Here is a 20259-nt window from a genome sequence, read left to right as displayed (position 1 = left end):
CCCAATGAATTGGTATTTTCTGCCACTCACGGTTGCCAAGTTAGATACGTGAATACTTTACCACAAAACTTCGTAAGCTCAAAAAACAGAACAACCACTTCCTTCTAATTCTCAAAATAAAGTTTCATAAAATCTTCCAACTTTAGGGAGAAGGTACCATACAAACCACTTAATTTAATTAGATATGAGGAAAATGAGGCCTACTGATGAGCAACTTTCTCAAAGGTCATACAGCTGGTTAGCAGAGAATGGTTTCAGAATTTTGAAAATGATCTTTGAGGTCAATGGTCACTGAGAGTTATTTGAAAGAAAGTGAGCAAATCATAAAAGTAAAAGACTCCATTGTAACAGATCTATTTTAAACTGTCTTCCTCACAAAATCAGCATCATAAAGAAGGAAATGATGGCTTTACTTCCTGAGATACCTTCTTTTTTGCTCTTTAAATGAGAAAAGGAAAAAAAACAGTAAAAGATACATATAAGCCCTTAATTTTCTCCTTTGTCTAGAATCCCGATAACCCATTTCAATGCTTAAGTATACAGGGTTATTTGACCTCTAACAGTTTCTCTGTGATTATGAAGTTCCTATTATTCAAAAATACTCTGATTGTTAATGAGTGTGTGGAGAAAAGGACATTTGCACACACATACTGCAGGTGGGTGTGTAAATTGTTAGAAGGCTTATAGAAGGCAATATGGCTATACCACACAAACTTTCTTTTCCTTAAAAATAAAACAAAATGCTCCAAAAGGGATTATTTAAGCAAATTATGCTTTGTCCTTCCAATAACATACTATGTAGCCATTCGTATCATGATTCCTTTTTTTTTTTTTTTTTTTTTTTAATTTAAAAGCATTCACTTGGGGCGCCTGGGTGGCTCAGTCGGTTAAGCGGCCGACTTCGGCTCAGGTCATGATCTCGCGGTCCGTGAGTTCAAGCCCTGCGTCGGGCTCTGTGCTGACCGCTCAGAGCCTGGAGCCTGTTTCAGATTCTGTGTCTCCCTCTCTCTCTGACCCTCCCCCGTTCATGCTCTGTCTCTGTCTCAAAAATAAATAAATGTTAAGAAAAAAAAATTAAAAATAAAAATAAAAATAAAAGCATTCACAATGGTGGCAGCATGTCAAAAGGACACAAAAGGCAGCCTGAAGTGATTCTTACTGGTAAAATCAGTGATAAGCATCAAAATAACGACAGTAACAGATTATAATCCACTGAATAACCAACTATCAGTCCTCAAATATAAACATGTTAAGATACTGCAGTTTCAAAACAGCTCCCCACAACATACTCAATTATAAGAGAAAGCAGTGTAACTTTACAGCGGAGCTGACACTTCATCAAATGATCAAAGTGAACATCATTAGCAACGGGAATATCAAAATCCCACATCACCTGACAAGACACAATAAGAACACAGGATCACTTCTGGAATATTCCTGCCCAGAATATACAACCTGAACCGATTCATGAGATAACGTCAGACAAATTCAAACTGAGAGACAGGCTGCAAAACAGCTGGTCTGTAATCTTCAAAAGTATCACTATCATGAAACTTAAGGAAAAACTTAAGAACTGTTCCAGGTTGAAGACAACTAAAGAGACAAGTAAATTTAACACTTGATTTTTAACTAGCTTCCCTTTCTATACAGGTCATTATTGGGACCACTGTGAAACTTGAATAGTGTCCAAGGACTAGATAGCAGAAATGTATTGATGCTTATTTCTTGGTTTTGAGAGTGGTATTGTGCTTATGTAAGAGAATGTCCTTGGTTGTAGGAAACGCACACTAAAATACTTGGGAGAGATGGTACATCAGGTTGGCAACAGTCCCAAATTATTCCAGATAAAGACTTATTTGTACTGCACTTCCAACTTTTTATATGATTGTGATCACCAATCACCTCAAGATGAAAACGAAAAAAGTTAAAAGAATTCAAGATTTATGTTTGCATTTAAATATGTACACTGTATAATAAACGTGTTGCTTACATAGCATTTAAAAAATTGTGACAATACATAAAATTTACTATTAAATTTTTTAAATGGACTATTTTAACAATTTTTAAGTGTATATTTCAGTGACATTAAGTACATTCACATTGTTGTGCAACCATCACCACCACTCATCTTTACAACTCTATCTTCCAAAATATTAAAATGTTTCCTGTACTCATTAAACAATAGCTTCCCATTCTCCCTCCTCCCAGCTCCTGCGACCACCATTCTATTTTGTCTCCACGAATTTGGTCAGTCTAGGTATCTCATGTAAGTGAAATTGCACACTATTTGTCCTTTTGTGACTGGCTTATTGCACTTAGCATCAAGTCCTCAAGGTACCTGTTGTAGGGCCAGTGTGAGAAGTTCATCCTTTTAAAGGCTGAATATTATTCCACTGTATGCATCTACTATCATCTGTTGGTAGACACTTGGGTTGCTTCCACCTTCTGGCCACTGAATAATGCTGCTATGAACACAGCTGTACATCTTACTTTAATTTTTAATTTTGAAATAGACTAACAAAGTTGCAAACACAGTAGACACTTGCACACTCTTCACCTAGCCCCCCCAATGGTGAATCTTACATAGCTCCAGTATAGGAGAAAACTGAAAACTGACCCTGTTGGTCCATTACTATTAATTAGACAACGGACGTTATTCAGTCTTGACCATTAAAGAAACCAAAAACTTGCATCCACTTGTGTTCGTGTGTAATTCTGTTCAATTTTATCCCATGTATAGATCTGTGTAACTATCACAACTATCAAGATACAGAACTACTCCCTCTCCCCCCCACCCCCATCCCTGGCAACCACTGATCTGCTTTCTGTCTCCATGGTTTTGTCATTTCAAAAGTGTTACGTAAATGAAATTATACACTACATAACCTTTTGAAGTTGACTTTTTCCACTAAGTATAATGCCCTTAAGGTCTGTCCTGGTTACTGCGTGTATCAATAGGTCAGTTTTTGCTAGGTAGTATTCTATGGTACAGATATACCACTTTGTTCAACCACTCAACAACTGAATGCGATGAGTTATTTCCTATATTTTATTGTAAACAGTACACATAATACATTAGTAATATATATAACAGCATCTTTAAGTAGTATACATAATAAAGATGTTAACAACTTTTATGTACAGGTTTTGTTGTGAATAGAAGTTCTTATTTTCTGGGATAAATGCCCAAGAGTGTGATTACTAGGTTTTACGGTAAGTGCATGTTTAGTTTTGAAAAAGGCTGCCAAACCACTTCACCTTCCCACAGTATTTTTTTTTTTTTTTTTTTAAAGAACCACCTGTGATGTTTCTTATTAGTAGAATCTGTTCACAGTTAACCTACTGCTCTTCCTAAAACTTTTCATTGTTTGAAAAATGAAACATTTGATTGGTTTAGGCCCATTTCAAACTCAGGTGTTAAGGAAATACCAAGATCTGAATAAGAGTTTGTAACCAAACAAACCAACATAGAAAATAGTTTTTCTTCCTGTCATAAAAGTACTCTCTCCTACATGCAACAGGCTGTCAGTCTCCCACACTATGAATATTTCCATATTTCTCAAAACCGTGTCACCTACTGATGGGAAGAACTTGGGCTGCATATTCCCCCTCAGTAGGTCTTGGTTCTGGCCCACCTCATCCTTCAAAAATCTAAAAGAATGCCACTCTCAAGTTTCAATCAAGAACGCCAACCAGCCAGTGTGGAGGAGGAGTGAAATTTTCCAAAAAAATTCTTCCATGTCCAGGCCAACTCAGTAAAATTTGTTAGTTGAAGTATTATTTGTTGTTAATTGAAGTATTATTTGTATGATGAATTAGCATATGAAGTTTGACTTAATTAAAAAGTGTGTCTATTTTGAGAGAGAGAGCACGCGCGCACACACATGCAAGCAGAAGGAGGGACAGAGAGAATCTCAAGCAGGCTCCATGCTATCAGCACAGAGTCTGATGCAGGGACTCTATCCCACAACCATGGGAACATGACCTGAGATGAAATCAAGAGTCGGACACTTAACCGCCTGAGCCACCCAGGCGCCCCCCCTTTTCTTTTACACAGAAAATACGGATTTTAGCTATTCCTAACAGGAAAAAGAAAAAGAGATAGATGAGCTACTTTATTTTTTTAATTTTTTTTTTTAATGTTTATTTTTGAGACAGAGAGAGACAGAGCATGAGCGGGGGAGGGTCAGAGACAGGGAGACACAGAATCCGAAACGGGCTCCAGGCTGTCAGCACAGAGCCCGACGCGGGGCTCGAACTCACGGACCGCGAGATCGTGACCTGAGCCGAAGTCGGACGTTTAGCCAACTGAGCCACCCAGGCGCCCCTAGATGAGCTACTTTAATACCGTGCCTGGCACACAGCAACCTTAATAAATGTTTCTTCATCCTTCTTAATAGACAACTTACTCCTTACTCCACACCACAAGGATTTCAAAACACTTGTCTAATTTCTTTATAATCCAAACAAGCATATTCACACGTGTGTGTATGTGTAGAAGGATGTGTTCAACTCCCCATTTTTATGCCTGCTTATTTCAAGACCTCTTACAGTGAAATAAACAAGTAATGGGGGTATCGAGGAAAGATTCAAGCCATAGTATACACAAAAAGTAGACATGGAGCTTTCACGTCTGGGTAAATGGGGGATCCTAAAGTTAGAGCATGAGGCAGAGAATTCGGGCAGACCTCTGCACTTTGTAGAAATCTATGGGAAATCACATCCTTATACAGAGACTAGGAGACAACATAAGTGAAAAATAGTAAACATAAATGCGAGCCAAAAAAAGACCTTCAGGGCTACACACCACGAAAATCAAAGGATCTTAGCTTTGGGAATTCTAATATAAAAGGTCCAATGAGAGGAGTCAGGGGAACAATCCAGAAGTTTAGTAGCAATCAGCAGTGGAATACTGAGTCCTGAGCCAGATGAGCAGCCAGGGTAGCAAGGCGTACAATAGGTGAGAGTGATTCAATATTAATCTCTCACAAGAAAAGAAGCTGCACCTGCTCAAGGAGTTCTAGCCTCATATCTGAAATGGTCATGGAAAAGAAGAGATGGGGAGTCTCTAAGTGGAAAGCTGTGGGGTCAAGTGGAAAGGTGGGCCTGGGAAGGCAGAGGACTCAAAGGATGAATAGGGCTAACTATCACCTAAGATTAAAAATTTTTTTTTTTTAACATTTATTTATTTTTAAGACAGAGACAGAGCACGAACGGGGGAGGGTCAGAGAGAGGGAGACACAGAATCTGAAACAGGCTCCAGGCTCTGAGCGGTCAGCACAGAGCCCGACATGGGGCTTGAACTCACAGACCGCAAGATCATGACCTGAGCCGAAGTCGGCCGCTTAACTGACTGAGCCACCCAGGCGCCCCTAAGATTATCAGGCAATTAAAAAAAGTTTCCCAAGAGGAACAAAGTTGGAAGACTTCAACCACCAGATACCAAGACTCAGTTTAAAGCTACATCATCATGTAATAATAAAGACAGCACTGCAGTGGGGGTGGGGAAAGGACAGCCTTGTTTTACAAGTGGTGCTTAGATCAAGTGAATATCCACACAAGGGGAATCAATCTTTGATTCTACCTAATATCTCACACAAAAATCAGCTCCAGACAGATTGTAGACCTAAATGTGAAAGGTAAAAAACAATCAACCTTCTAAGAAGGTAACTTAAGAGATTATTTTCATGACCTGAGGGAAGGCAAGGTGTTTTAAATAAGACATAGAAAGCAGTAATCATAAAAGAGAAAATGATACATTGGACTTCATGAAGGTTTAAAACCTATGTCCACCTAAAGAACAGCATTAAGAGAGTGGAAAGGCAAGCCATTGCCCAGAAGATATTTGTGGTTACATGTAACTGTCAAAGAACTCATATCCAAAATATATAAGGAATTCCTACAAATCAATGGGAGACAACCCAACAGAAAAATGGCCGAAATATATGAACAGGTAAATCACAAAAGAGGATATCCAAATGGCCAATAAGCATGTGAAAAGTCATCAGAGAAATGCACATTAAAACCATGGTATCAACACTATTATACACCCACTAGAACAGCTAAAATTAAAACAAAATAACATTAACCACAGCTACCGATGGCAACAGCATGAAACAAGTGGTATTCTCATACTTCAATGGCTGGAATGTAAGTTGGTATACCCTTTGGAGAACTGTTTGGCAGTATTTACTAAAACCGTACCTGGTATATACTCCACAAAGGTGAGTACATACATGCACTGAAAGACATGTACAAGACTGCTCAGGACAACTTTATTCTTAACTGAAAATAACCCAAATAACAGATGCTTAAAACAAACCATGGTATATACATACAGTGGGGTACATGGCAATGAAATGAATTACTTACTACATGCAACATGGATGACTATCACAGACGTGTGAAAGAAACCAGATACACACACACAAAATATATATTATGTGATTCAACTTCTGGGCAGTTCAAAACAGGCAAAACTAATGTACGGTGATAATTCAGAATAGGAGTTACTACAGCAGGTATAGTATTGACTGGAAGAGAACATAAAAGAGCCTGGTGAATGCTAAAATTGCTATTATCTCTTGATCAAAATACTACACACGTATATGTATTTGTAAAAGTTCATCCCGTTGTACACTTAAGACTTGTGTACTCTGCTCTCTCTATATGCATCAAAAACAAAAAAAATGCTTCTCAGAAAATCAACATACTTCAATTAAGGAACTCCATTACAAGTGAATGTATGTGACCATAATAAACATATCATTCCATTAAAAAAAAAGTTTTGCTTACTTATACTTTGCCTGTCTCTGGGATTTAAGGTAATATATGTATGTCTCAAGAGGTAGTATGGTACAGGAGAAATATCTTGGACTTGGAATGAGATCCTAGGTTCAGATTCCAGCTTCCTCACTTACGAATTATGTGAGTTTGCCCTGAGCTTCGGTTTCCTATCCAGAAAAAGGGGCTAGCAGCTCCTCCCTTTCAATGCTGTTTTGAGGATTACAGATAACAGACCTTCAGTATGTGGCACATGCTGTGCCTCAGCCAGTTATCAACTATCATCACATTTTAACTTCACTGAGTCTGTGGTTCAAATCATAATCTACCCTTAACAAAAATCTAAGTCAATGTTTGCTTAGTCGGCACAAACATTCACATGACTCTGCATATAGTTTAGGTCACTGAGAGAGTAAATCATGGAAGAAAAATTTACTAACCACACTAAAGATCCATGACACTGACTTTATTGCCAATTTCTATAACCCATCCCTGGAAAATATAAAACAATATCCAAGGTTGAAGGACTGAGAACATAGACTCTAAAGGGACCCAACCAACTCAACAGACTCGATTAAAAGATGGAGGTTTTATAAGTCAGAGAAAGTCAAATACCATATGATTTCACTCATATGCGGAATTTAAAAACCAGATGAACACAGGGGAAAGGAGGGGGAAAAAAGAGAGGGAAGCAAACCATAAGAGACTCTTAGCTACAGAGAACAAACTGAAGGCTGATGGAAGGAGGTGGGGGGGGGGGATGGGCTAAATGGGTGAGGAGTATTTTTTTAAGTTTATTGAGCGAGAGAGAGAGTGCGTGAGGGAGGGACAGAGGGAGAGAGAAAATCCCAAGCAGGCTCTGCACTGTCAGCACAGAGCCCAAAGTGGGGCTTGAACTCATGAACCGTGAGATCATGACCTGAGCCCAAATCAAGAGTCTGATGCTTAACTGACTAAACCACCCAGGTACCCCGGGTGATGGGTATTAGGGAAGGCGCTTGTTGTGATGAGCACTTGGTGTTATGCGTAAGTGATGAATCACTAAATTCGACACCTGAAACCAATCATACGTATTAGCTAACTAGTATCTAAGTAAAAACTTGGGGGGAAAAAAGATGTTTTGATGAGCAACAGCACAATACAACCCAGTTAATTTGAAATAAACTAGCTGTAGATACTATCCATTTAGAGAAAGACCACAAGAATAAAGGCTTCTAAGAAGGTGCCTAGTTGGAATGGAAAGGATTCTACATGTTCCTCTAAGAAAGAGTTAATCCTTGACCACTCCTCTATCCTCCATCATCCACCCAATGTATTAACACCATCCTGCGGGTCCTTGGGCTCACATTGGGTGGTAGTGGTGAGGTCTAAGAGGTCTTTCAGGAATTTCCCAGATTAAAACACTGAGATAACTTTCCAGACAAGCTAAAAACTCACCGGAGAGAGAGACTCCCACGTTTTATAGGGCACCAAACTGCATCAATGCGTATATCAACTTTCAAGGCCAGATAAGCGCATCTAGATTATACAATCCTCAGCTTTACTGAGGACCTTTCACTCCAAACTTATTGTTATAGGGACTGGAACAGGGGTGAGGGTGAAGGAGAACACAAGCCGGAAGGATGGTGGTAAGAAAAGACAAACACTGTATCTGAAGTTGTGCTACGGACTTTACATAGTACAAACTACACTAGCAAGGTTTAGTTAATGGATCACACACACAAAAAACTGCTACCTTTTTACCATAATGTCTGAGATTTTTAATGAGTCACTTGTTAAATCATTTGGGTGAGTGATGGGGAAAAAACGGTGTATTTTCTTTAGAAAAATGATTATATAAGCAACAACATTGATTTGCATTACAAATGTTGCCTGCTATTGCAGTAGTTCAAATTATTCAAATCTTCACTGTAATATCCTTGCTGGAGTTTTAAGATACTATCAAAATGTAGTGTCAATGAATCTGTCCAGCCTACATTTCTGCTTAAGAGTCATAGTATCATAAAGAAACCAAAGAAAGAGCCCTTCCTCTGAGCCATATGAAGATAGGGATTTTAGTTAACTTTCTGGTTTTTGATACATCTAGAGATGACTGGACCATGTATGATGTCACAAAAGTTTTCAAGCTTCTAAAATTTAAGATCTACAAAATTGATAATTTTCATTTTCTTTTTGAGTGGCTTGTCCTCAGCATATTATATTGCTCAATGGCAGCTAACAAAACAAGGACAGTCCCTAAAAATAGATGCTTTTTAGTAAAAAAACTGAGAAAAGTTTTATGTTTCTAGGACTCCCTTTTTAACACATGCTGCAAACTTCAAGGCTATTTAATCAAACTTCCATAATTCCAAAGCTGAACACTGTTAAGATCTTATAATTCCTTCAAACTTGCTGATTTAAAAACAAAAACCCAAGGGGCACCTGGGTGGCTCAGTCGGTTGGGCATCCAATTCTTGATTTTGGCTCAAGTCATGATCCCACGGTTTGTGGGTTAGAGTCCCACATCAGGCTCCACGCTGATAGTGCAGAGGCTACTTAGGATTGTCTCTCCCCCTCCCTCTCTGCCCCTCCCAGGTGTTCTCTCTCAAATTAAAAAAAAAAAAACAAACCCAAGACATCAGAGACATCAACTGTATCAACAGGTCAATGTTATCAACTACACAACACGCAGTATTATTTCAAACACTTGTTGAATAGTATATTCCATGTGCTTTCATCTTCTGCTTACACCAATGTCAAGTTAATATTTATTCAACACTATGTGTTGATACTATGTGAAAAGTATTCATGAATTATCTCATTTAGTCCTTATACTATGCAATGAGGTAGGAATTACTATCTTCATTTTACAGATGAATAAATAAAAGCTTAGAAGTTAAATAATCCCTCACAGTAGTGTCACTTGTAAGTGGTGAATCAGTCACAAGCTAATAAAATACTTGAAAAATGTCTTACTGCAGAAACAACTGACAGCAAATATTAGAATTACAGGAATCATCCCTTAAAGTTTTCTGAGTTGTTCAGAAAAAGGTTTCTGAAACTTCTACAATAATTTGGAAGGAGAAAATAAGATGCTTACAAACTAATTACCAACGAAAACACCAAGAGGTGAATGTCTTCTTTTAATCTTAATGTACACAAATTAAGTGGTAAAAATGTGGTAAAGAATGAAACAAGCAGCAAAATATCTTTATAAGTAGGTTGATCACCCTCAAAAGGCCAGACTGCCAAAAGTGATAACCAAATTTTGTCTTCCTGATTTTGACGTCAGTAAGGATGATTCACAAGAGTACAAATATACACGATGTAAATGACAACATGAGCAGCGATGCATTCATTCTTCAATGAATGTTGCTAAATAGCAGTAAGAGTTATTTTACAGAAGGTAGTTTTCAAAAGTTCCTAAGAGCTTTCCCTTCACTGTGTTTTAAATTTCTATGTAAACCCATAAGGCACTTGTGTTTATATAGCTGTATAGTAAAAATTAAACAAGACAGATAAAAACATTTGAAATTGTTTTACCTTTAACTCATATCAACTGGCCATATTTGAGAGATTACTGTTATTCCCAAAAAGGTACTTCAACTTGAAACAGAATAAATGATATGGATAACTGTTGGTAACAAAGACAACAAAACAGAAGCAGCAATGAGGATAGATGCATTAGCCCTTGGAAACAGTTTTTTCCCTAGTACTCTTTGCTCTTATTACACAGTTGCAGAATAAATGAGCCACTCTAATTTGCCACCCTAATATCTCAGAAACTTTACAATGAAAACAGAATCTAAAAGCAGGAACTACTTCAGTTTCATTTCCTTTCACTAAAATCTTGCTTACACTTACAATAGTGTCTACAGATAACCCCTGGACCTTCTGTTCTCTTTCTGAATTGCTCGCTCAGGGGACCCTTTGAATTTCTCCACTACTACTGATGCTTTCTCATCAGCCTGTAAGTGTTCAAGAGTCTTCCAACCCTCAAATCGGAGCAAAACAAAACTCTTCCCTTCAGTATCCTCCTAGCTTTCCTCCTCCTCACCAAACTTCTTCAAAGGGCCATATCTATTTGCTATCTCTACTTCCTAACCTCCCACTCACTCCTCAAGCCAGCACAATCTGGCTTCCATCCTACCACTCCACTGAAACTGCTCTTGCAAGAGGTACTTTACTTGAGCTCAAAAGACTGGAAATGTTGTGCAGGCACAGGCCTCCGTTGTTGACCACTGCATCCTCAGGGCCTGCCGCATGGGAGGAACTGAATACATGGTTATTGTTCTTGCTGGGGCATGTATTCCCCTGACCACTCTCGAACTGTTTGCCCCTCCACCTCCCACTAGGTTTCTATAACCCTAGCTGTGATGTTCCACCAAGTCAGTTAGGAAACATCTAAGTTCAGTCAAGGTAAGTAAGCGTGATCTGAGAAAGGCGGGCCTGAAATGTAGCACATGCAAAAGAAAACAAATCCAATCCTCTGTGAACCTGTCTGAAAAAAAAGTTGAAAGGGGGAGCACTTATACAAGCTAAGCGAAACAAAACAGCTCAAGTACAAAAATTTGTTCACGGTTTTTAACAGACCAGCTAGTATCACTATCTGCTTTGATTTGAAGAGTTTCTCACCGTAAGTGGAGGCATCAGCCAGGATCTCCAGAGTGTGACGTGACTCTGGATGGCCCAACTAACTTCCCCTGCTCTTGTTCTCCACTCCTAGCAACTTTCTTTAGTACTTCATGTAAAATTTCCCGCAGATTTGCAATCAGCTGACATGAATAGCTGACATGTTTTGAAAGAAATTTCTTGCTATAAAGCTTTAGATTTAAATTCCGGTCAAGACTGATGAATTAAACCAAGATCCCATGGTATTCTGAAAACAAAAGAGCCCCGTGGAAACCTACTTTGTGGATTTCCAAAACGAAAGACCCCTAGTCTGTAACTAAAATATGTAGATCTCGGCAGGCTCTTGGCAGCTGCCCTTCCTGACAGTGTTACTATGTTATAAATGCCTACCATGAGAACTCACCTTTTAGAGAGAAAAAGCACCTAGTAAAAGGTCTAAAGCTGCAACCAAATGCAGTTAGAATTCAATTATCTGAGCTAATGAGAAAGGATGCAGACAGCATCCTAGATAATCTATAACTCACAAATTTGGCCTTAAAATATGACCTATGTAACAGCACATTTACCTTACAAATTGTCTTTGCTAAGCGCTATTTGTTCCTTTAAATTTTCCTCTGACCACCTATCAATTGAGAAGATAACCTAGAAATGTGTGAGGCAACAGAAGGAAACCAGACAATGAACCAGGCTTAAAAATAGTCATATCATCCACAGATAACATAATGACATCCTTGGGGGGAATTATTATAAAACAGAAGGTACATATGTGAAAAACCAAATATAAACACGTTCCAAAACAGTGCTCAAGAGTGTACATGTGTGTAATATACACAGGTAATGCCACAAGTAGGTCTACCTGTACTGATAACCTTCATGGAAACTATGGGAGGAATTCCCATAGCAAACAAATTCTAGGTAGTTGACCTTTTAATGGTGTTGTTTCTTGGCTTAAAGTTTTACTTTCTCATTAAAGGTAGAAAGGCTAAAGGGTAAAAATTAAAAAAAAAAATTATTTTGGTTAGAAATGATTTGAGAATAAGCCTGTCCTATAAAGCAGAATTTTAAACTTTCCCTCACATAACCCACAAAAGCAATACATTTTGCATGATGACCCAACACATACACATTAAGGGAAAAAAAACCAAAACCAAAAACAAACTTCACCAAACAGTACCTTCCCCTTACTCTCTGGGTACTCTTGATATTTTTAGTTCTATTCCATTTTATCGTAAAAGCTGGTCATGATTCCCTAACTTGATTTTACAAACCTAAATTTATAAACCAGAAATAGGTCATAACTTTAAGTAAAAACAAAAAAACCCAAAAACACCCAAAACGGACACTGAAGAGTTTAGAGAGAATGACCAAAACCAACAATTTCCCCTAAATACTATTAGTACCACTGGGGTTAGGAAAAGCTAAGTCCTTCCTTACAGACATTATGAACGATGTCAAGTAACAAAAAAAAATTTGAAATCTCAAGTTTTTTTTTTATCGTTGGAGCATGTAAGCAATATAATTTAAGGTGACTTAAAACTTCTGCAGTATTTCTATTCTGCATATTTAAGACATCAATTCTCCTCTGATGAGTTTGATAGAAATAACCCATTTTACATTATTTGAATGAACCACATAATTTGATAAAATGAAAGTGTTCCTTTCCTATTCGCAGAATTTTGCATTAAATAAAAAAATACTATTTTTCAAATTCATAATACCCTCAATCTAGGAAGCAAGCCACTTTAAGGATAAAATTAAAGATACTATTGGTCAGAGTACATGTTGGTTTATACTCCAGGCAACTCTACAATACACCACAAATTTTAATGCACATTTTTTGGACTAAATAATTTCATCCACGAGAATGTATCCTACAGAAGCATTCATGTAAGTACACAAAGATCATTCCATACAAATGTTAATTCCTGCATTGTTTTAAAAAGCAACTGAAAGTAACTTAAATATTTATCAATGAGGAATAGGGTAAATAAAAAGTATAGCCATAAAAAAAAAAAAGATAAGGCTACATTACTAATAGGAAAAGGTGTCTAAAACACATTTTTAAGTGAAAAAAGTTTCTGAAAGGCATTTTCTCTGGATTTCCCTCTTGCCTATGATATCCTTTCTCCTCCAACAGATCTGCCTTCTGCTTGCCTCTTAAATTTCAGTGTTTCCCATATTTCCTTATCCCAGAGAGAGATCTCATCCAATTTTTTTTTTTTTTTTTTTAATATATGTTCACAATGCTGAAACCCCTATCTATGGGCTGCGCAACCTCTGGATCTATGTACCCAAATGCCTTTCTGAATATCTTTATTTGACTGTCCCAAAGATATCTCATATTCTCCAATTCCAAACTGAAATCAACCTGTACTTAAAGAACAGAAACTACTTGTTCCTATACAACGTTCTGAATTCTAAGTCCTGAAATCTGAGTGATAGCCCTGACTGCCCCCTACTTTGCCATTCCCCCTCCCACAAATTAAATCTTCGATATATTTAACATCCCGTGACCTATAGGGTCTCATTATTTTTGGCCAAGATTACTACAGTCCACTTGATATTCCTATCTTATCCATGGCTAAGATACTATCTCTTTACTCCATCTAGACAAAACTACCCCCCTGGTTCCTCCACTGGCACTATGTCACAAGTCATTTCTTCTAATTTCCTATTCTTACTTGCTTAGAGAACTCATTTACTACACCTTCAAAACCCATTCAGGCATGAAGTTTCCTGTGAAGCGAGATCATCAATACTTATCAAGTTATGATGTCATAGGTACTATGAGAGGTGCTATTCATACACTAATTTAACCTCAACCATCCATTTTACACAGGAGAAAACAGGCTCAGAGAGGTCAAATAATCTGCTCAAGGTTTCAAAGTACGGAAAGTAGGACTCTAACATTAAAGCCAGTGTTTTCATTAGGTTAGGCTGCCTTTCTGAATCAATTAATCCCTCTTGATATCTATCTCTTTTATTACATACAAAGTAAATCAAAAATTTTTCCCCATGTTTTTCTCCTCTAGCAGCCTATTAACCAATGTTTCTCAATCTTAGCTTTGTGTTAAGTTTTCCTTTTTTTAATAGAACAGGTGGATCTAAAGACCTGTATTTTTAAAAGTTTCAAAAATGCTGCTGGTTGTTAGCAAAGGTTGAGAACCAGTGAATTAAATACCAAAGGATAAGAATGTTGCCAGACTTTATAACTTTTGGGGTGATATAAACGTCTGCAAACTTCACTGAACTGATACAGGTAAAGCAATGAAATTTGTACTTTTTCTTATAAAAAGCCTTCCCTAACTTACAATGGTTTGAGTGTACAAACATTTCTTAAAGTTCTGCCATACACATTTACCTGAGAGTATCACAAAGAAATGTCACCCTCAAGATTTAAAAAAGAGTTAAACAAAAAAACGTTCTCAACATAAAATTTTCAATACTTAAAAATGGCACTTGGAAAATTTCCTTAAAGGATCAAATTTAAGTTACTGCAATAATCCTTGAAACAGATATTAACATATAACATAAATGTTACAGAATTCTTGGAAAAAATAAAATCCTGTCTGAATAATCAGTTTCAGTTGAATGTTAAGAAATTAAAATGTAAACAGCAACAATAACCTTTTCTCTACTTCCAGAAACCAAGGTCACTGGCAATCTGATTAAAATCTGTACCTTTTATTTAGGTGTAACACTTGCCACTTGTTTCAAGTAAACTTCTGAACCCTAAGGAGACAGAAACCTAGCACCTGCTGGCTCATTAGGATATAGAGGAAGGAGTCTGAAATATGAAAGAAGAAATGATAACCACAGGTAAAAAGTATTGAATATTCATTCATTTGGGCTCCTGATAAAAGATTTGAATTTGATACTTGAAACTCTTGGTATGATTTTTAAGAAATAAATATGCCATTAAAAATATGTGGCATAAAAAGTTAACTTAATGTAGGTTTATTACTCTATAAATGGCTACTAAAAACAAAGGCCTTAAGAAATGAACGCTTCAGATTCTGAGTGTCACTGTAGCAGAAGTGTTTGTTTTACCTACAAATTCTTGAGGTCAACATTTCTGCATCCAAACAATTCTTCATTTTGCCTCTTTAAACAACTGATCTCATTAAGATATATGCAAATATTAAAGATCTTATTCCTAGAAGTCTTGCTTTGAAAAGTATCATTTAGGGGCACCTGGGTGGCTCAGTCCTATGAGCGACTGACTTCAGCTCAGGTCATAACCTACCTCAAGGTTCAGGAGTTTGAGTCCCACAATGGGCTCACTGTGCTGTCAGCCTGTCAGCGCAGAGCCTGCTTCAGATCCTCTGTCCCCCTCCCACTTGTGTTCTCTCAAAAACAAACATTAAAAAAAAAAAAAAAAAAGTATCACTTAAAGTTAGTATTGAAAGAATAAGATGTGAATTGGGAATGATGTCCTCTATTACCTAAACATGCAATTGTTAAATTTAACATAAAAATTCAATGTTAGCAACATAGGATTTTCACATGTTGTTAAACTTGTCAGGTATTTACTTCTCATGTTTTTGCTTCTCATGTAAAATGGGGTCTCCACTTCTATCCTATTTTCTATTTAGGAAATTGGAAGCTCTTGCTACTTGTAAATCATATCATAGGCAAACTGGAGCATCTGACCGACCATTTCCTTTCCAATTCTTAGGTCTCTGTTTTTCCTTATTGACTGTGCTTGCTTAATACCCCTAATACCAAATCCAATAGTAGTGGTGAGAGCAGGCATTAGTATTCCCCCTAAATTAAGATACTGATCTTTGGTTTGAGGTTACATACATTTTGTCATATTACAGAATTATCCAATTCTTAAGTTGCTTTGTTAAAAAATTTTTTAAAAAGGAGTTTCCAAATGCCTTTTCAGTATTTATGGAGAGAAGTACATAATTTTTCCTTAGATCTATTAAGGTAACAAAAATACCAGTATTTATTCATAATTGTTTTCAGGCTGTTCAATAGTCAGGGAAGCCCAATTTGTTTTCTGCTACAGGAAAAGGTATGTTTCAAAGTAATCAAATAAGCATTGTTAGATTATGTGCTCGATTACACACATGTCAAACAAATATTTAACTTATTTAATACAATTTACTCCTTACTTTCACTTTTACAAGTAGGCCTCAAAACAAACTGAAATTTTCTCGTAAGTATGAAACATTCAAATTAGTAGTATAAGTCCTTTCAGGTTTCATCTAGGCTCTTTTCTTATTCAACTCCTCCTCAAGCAATCTCATCCACCTAAGGCTTTAATTTCCATATCCTAGGACTCCTACTTTATTCCTACAGCCCAGCCCTCAAACTTGAGCTCCAGACCAGCCAGGCCAACTCTCTACAAGTTCTCTCCTCTTGAATTCCTCAACTCAAACTAAGCTTAACAAGAGAACTCAAGCTTTTCTTTCTCAAACCTGGTCCTCTTCCAGGGCTCTGTAACTTAGTAACTAAGTGGGTGGAGGGGCCATCCCCTAAGTAGGAAACATAAGAGCCACCCTTGACAAAGCTCCTCACCCTCCTCTACCTTCTAAAGAAGGACTTTTATCTCATAAATCCCTCAATTCTAGAATATCTATCTGTACCTCCTTTCAGCTCCCCAGACACCCTTCTGGTTCTGGTCTAAAAGCTGCCATCACCATTTAAATGGTCTCTCCCTGACCAGTATTCAATCATGCCCAACCCAAGAAATCTCTTTAAAAGTCAATCTGATCACATGGATCTCCTACTTGTGATAAGGATTTTTTAAAAGTATATATTTATTTATTTTGGAGTGCCTGGGTGGCTCAGTAGGTTAAGTATCAGACTCTCGGTTTCAGCTCAGGTTATGATCTCACAGTTTCATGGGTTCAAGCCCCACATTGGGCTGCGCTGGCAGCTTGGAGACTGCTTAGGTCTCTCAAATAAATAAATAAACTTAAAAAAGTATATTTATTTTGGGAAAGAGCACAAGCATGCACATGAGAGCCTGAGTAGGGGGAGGGTGGGGGAGAGAATCCCAAGCAGGCTCTGCACCCCCAGCATGGAGTTTGAAACAAGGCTCGAACTCATAAACTGTATCTTGACCTGGGCAAAATCAAGAGTTAGTTGTTTAACCTTCTGAGCCACCCAAGCACCCTGTGATAAAGATTAAAAAAAAAAAAAAGAATCTTTAATAAAGTCTATATAAGCCATTCCCATCTTTCCAGTCACCACCTTCTCCTTCCTTCCCCTATCATTTCTAATGCTCCACACCAGGCTTTCTTTCAGTTTTCGAAAGGCAGATAACATTCTTTTATGCCACAGGGCCTTTGCACCTGTGGTACCATTGCCTAAAACATTCCCACACATCCTTCAATTCTTAGAAAATTTACCTGAGGCATTGATCCCTCATCTAACACCTTTCCCCAAGTCCTCCTACATGTATTTCTTTCAGAGCATAAGAACTGCAGTATAGTTTGTAATAAAACACTTACAATTTTAAAGATGACTGTGCAAACTGTACCCCATGAAAAACACTGACAACCTGAAATGTATGATTTTTAAAAACCCATTTGCTGCTTTCCAGAATAGTGAAGTTAATCTTATAGTTCTTTTCCATAGATAAAAATAAGTCAGTGTCATGCTCCTGAGCAGCACTGTCCAACTAAAATATAGTATGAGCCACATAATTATTTTTCCAGTAGCCTATTAAAAAAAGCATATGAAATTAATTATAATATACTTTGCTTAACCCAAAGTGCCCAAAATATTATTTTAACATGTAATCAGTCTAAACTATGTATCTTAACATTAGTTTTGAGATCTGGGTTTTTTTTTTGTTTTTTTTTGTTTTTTTACACTTAGAGTACATCTACTTTGGACTAGTTTTATTAAAAGTGCCACATGTGGCCAGTGGTTACTATACTGAACATAGTTCCAGAATATTGTATTTCTTTCACTTAAATAGCTAAACAGAATCAGTTATTTTAAGAAGAGCACATTATCAAGCAATTTTAATCTCATATCAAACAAGGACACATCTCCCATTTAAACCCTTCAAAAAATGTTTAAATTATGCAAATATTCCATACTGCTGAAAAGCCTAAATCCAAAATAAAAATCTAGGTAAACACTTTAAAAACTGCATATTTACTGATCATTTGAGGAGATTAAAGGAAGACAGGTACTCTCAGCCACTGCTTGAAGGACTGATTTTATTACAACCTCTTGAAAAGCCATTGGTTTCCCTTTGATTTAGTAACTACACTTCTAGGACTCAATCCTATGGAAATAACCCAAAACAAAGTCCAAGATTACAAACCTGTTCACCAAGATACAATAGGATTCATACATACATGTGTGTAGGACACTCGAACTCACGGGGGCGGGGGGGGGGGGGGGGGGGGCGGGGAGAGAAACTGATTGTAATCCAAAATGTTTAGTTATCTCTTTGTCGTGTGATGACTAATATTTTAATACATATTATTCCTTTTAACATGTTTACTGAGTGCTGCTCTGTGCCAGGCATTAATAACAGATGGGTCCCTGCCATCGAGGGGCATACCAGTTTTCTTTACACTTTTCTACAGTTTCCAAATATTCTACAATATTCTATAATAAACATTTTCCTTTCATAACTTTAATAACCAGAAAAACATAATATGGAGTGGATGCTGATTTGGGCAAATCAGCTGTAAAGGGACATTGAGCCACCTGGAGAAGAATTTGAATATAGCCTCGTATAGTGGCTTAGATGAAAATTTTCTGAAATGGTAAGGGAAGTTTAATTAATGCAAAACAACCTACAAAGTAGTCTGTGCAATAAGACTCTGTTTTGGTATAAAGTGCATGTTTATATATGTAAAAAATAGGTGGAAAGATATGCATTAAATTGTTAACAGTGGGGATTTCTGAGTAGTAGGAGTGGTTTTTTTTTTTTTTTGGCTTGCCAATTTTCTACAATGCCCCTGTAACAAAAGACTACTTTAAAAAATTAAATAGATACATACCCACTACTTACTGAGCATTTACGACATACAAAACTGTGCTAGATTCTATAAGGGGTAGAAGTGAGCAAAAGGAGTCGCAATCTTAAAGAAAATTACAGTTAATTAGGGGGAACATAAGAAACAAAATGCAAGCCAGAATATAAACAGCAAAGTAAAATGTAGTTATAAGGAATCTAAGAAAAGATCTTACCTGATTGGGAAGAGGAAGAAAGAATGGTGAAAACAAGAAAAAGCTTCATGGAGACAGAATTTGAAATGAAAGGGTTTTAACTGATCCGATCCAAGTAACAGTGGGCACTAAAAATAAAGTATGGGGCAAGTATCAAAGAACAGGAAGTCACATAATAGAGTTTGGTTAGAATGTAGGATATATGAAGGAAGTAGGCAGTATGCTGGAAAAGTAGGCTGTGGAGGGCCTTGAATTTTCAGAAGGGAGTATCTCTAGAAGTATTTTTGAATTTAGCAATGGTGAAATTACTATAGGTTCCAATTCCAGAGACTGACTGTATCACTGTAGCCACCTCCTAATGGAATCTTCCTGCTTCCACTCCTGAACTCCTATAGTCTATTTTCTGTACAGCAGCCAGCCAGATCCTCCCCCCCCAACCCCAGCCAGATCCTTTTAAAACATAGATTATGTCACATCTCTACTCATAAGCCCTGCAGTGGCTTCCCATCTCACACAGTAAAAAGCCAAAGTCATTAGAATTTCTACAAAGCCCTGCAACACTGCTCTCTCACCCTCTAGCTCTCTGATCACATATACTACTATTCCCCTTGCAATTCTTTGAATATTCCAGGCATACTTCTGCTTCTACCACTCTTCCCCTTATTCTCCTCACCTCCTTCAGGTCTTAAGCTTTCTCTGACCCTATCCTATATA

General features: G+C 37.3%; 1 protein-coding gene across 5 annotated transcripts in view; it reads right to left on the bottom strand.

Annotated features, from left to right (window-relative positions):
• AFTPH (aftiphilin) overlaps positions 1-20259 on the bottom strand; it is a 67038-nt gene that overhangs the window by 42905 nt on the left and 3874 nt on the right. The window contains exon 1 of one of the 5 annotated variants that reach the window (XM_042932453.1): positions 15641-15663. The exons of 3 other annotated variants lie outside the window; for them this stretch is intronic. The gene's annotated coding sequence lies outside the window, so the exon portion shown is untranslated. Of the gene's footprint in view, positions 1-10305; positions 10397-15640; positions 15664-20259 lie in introns of those variants that run through there. One more of the 5 variants, XM_042932452.1, reaches the window with a different exon arrangement.

This window comes from Panthera leo, chromosome A3 (genome assembly GCF_018350215.1).
Source record: "Panthera leo isolate Ple1 chromosome A3, P.leo_Ple1_pat1.1, whole genome shotgun sequence".
Classification (NCBI taxonomy): Eukaryota; Metazoa; Chordata; class Mammalia; order Carnivora; family Felidae; genus Panthera; species Panthera leo.
This window is presented reverse-complemented; position numbering and strand designations above follow the sequence as displayed.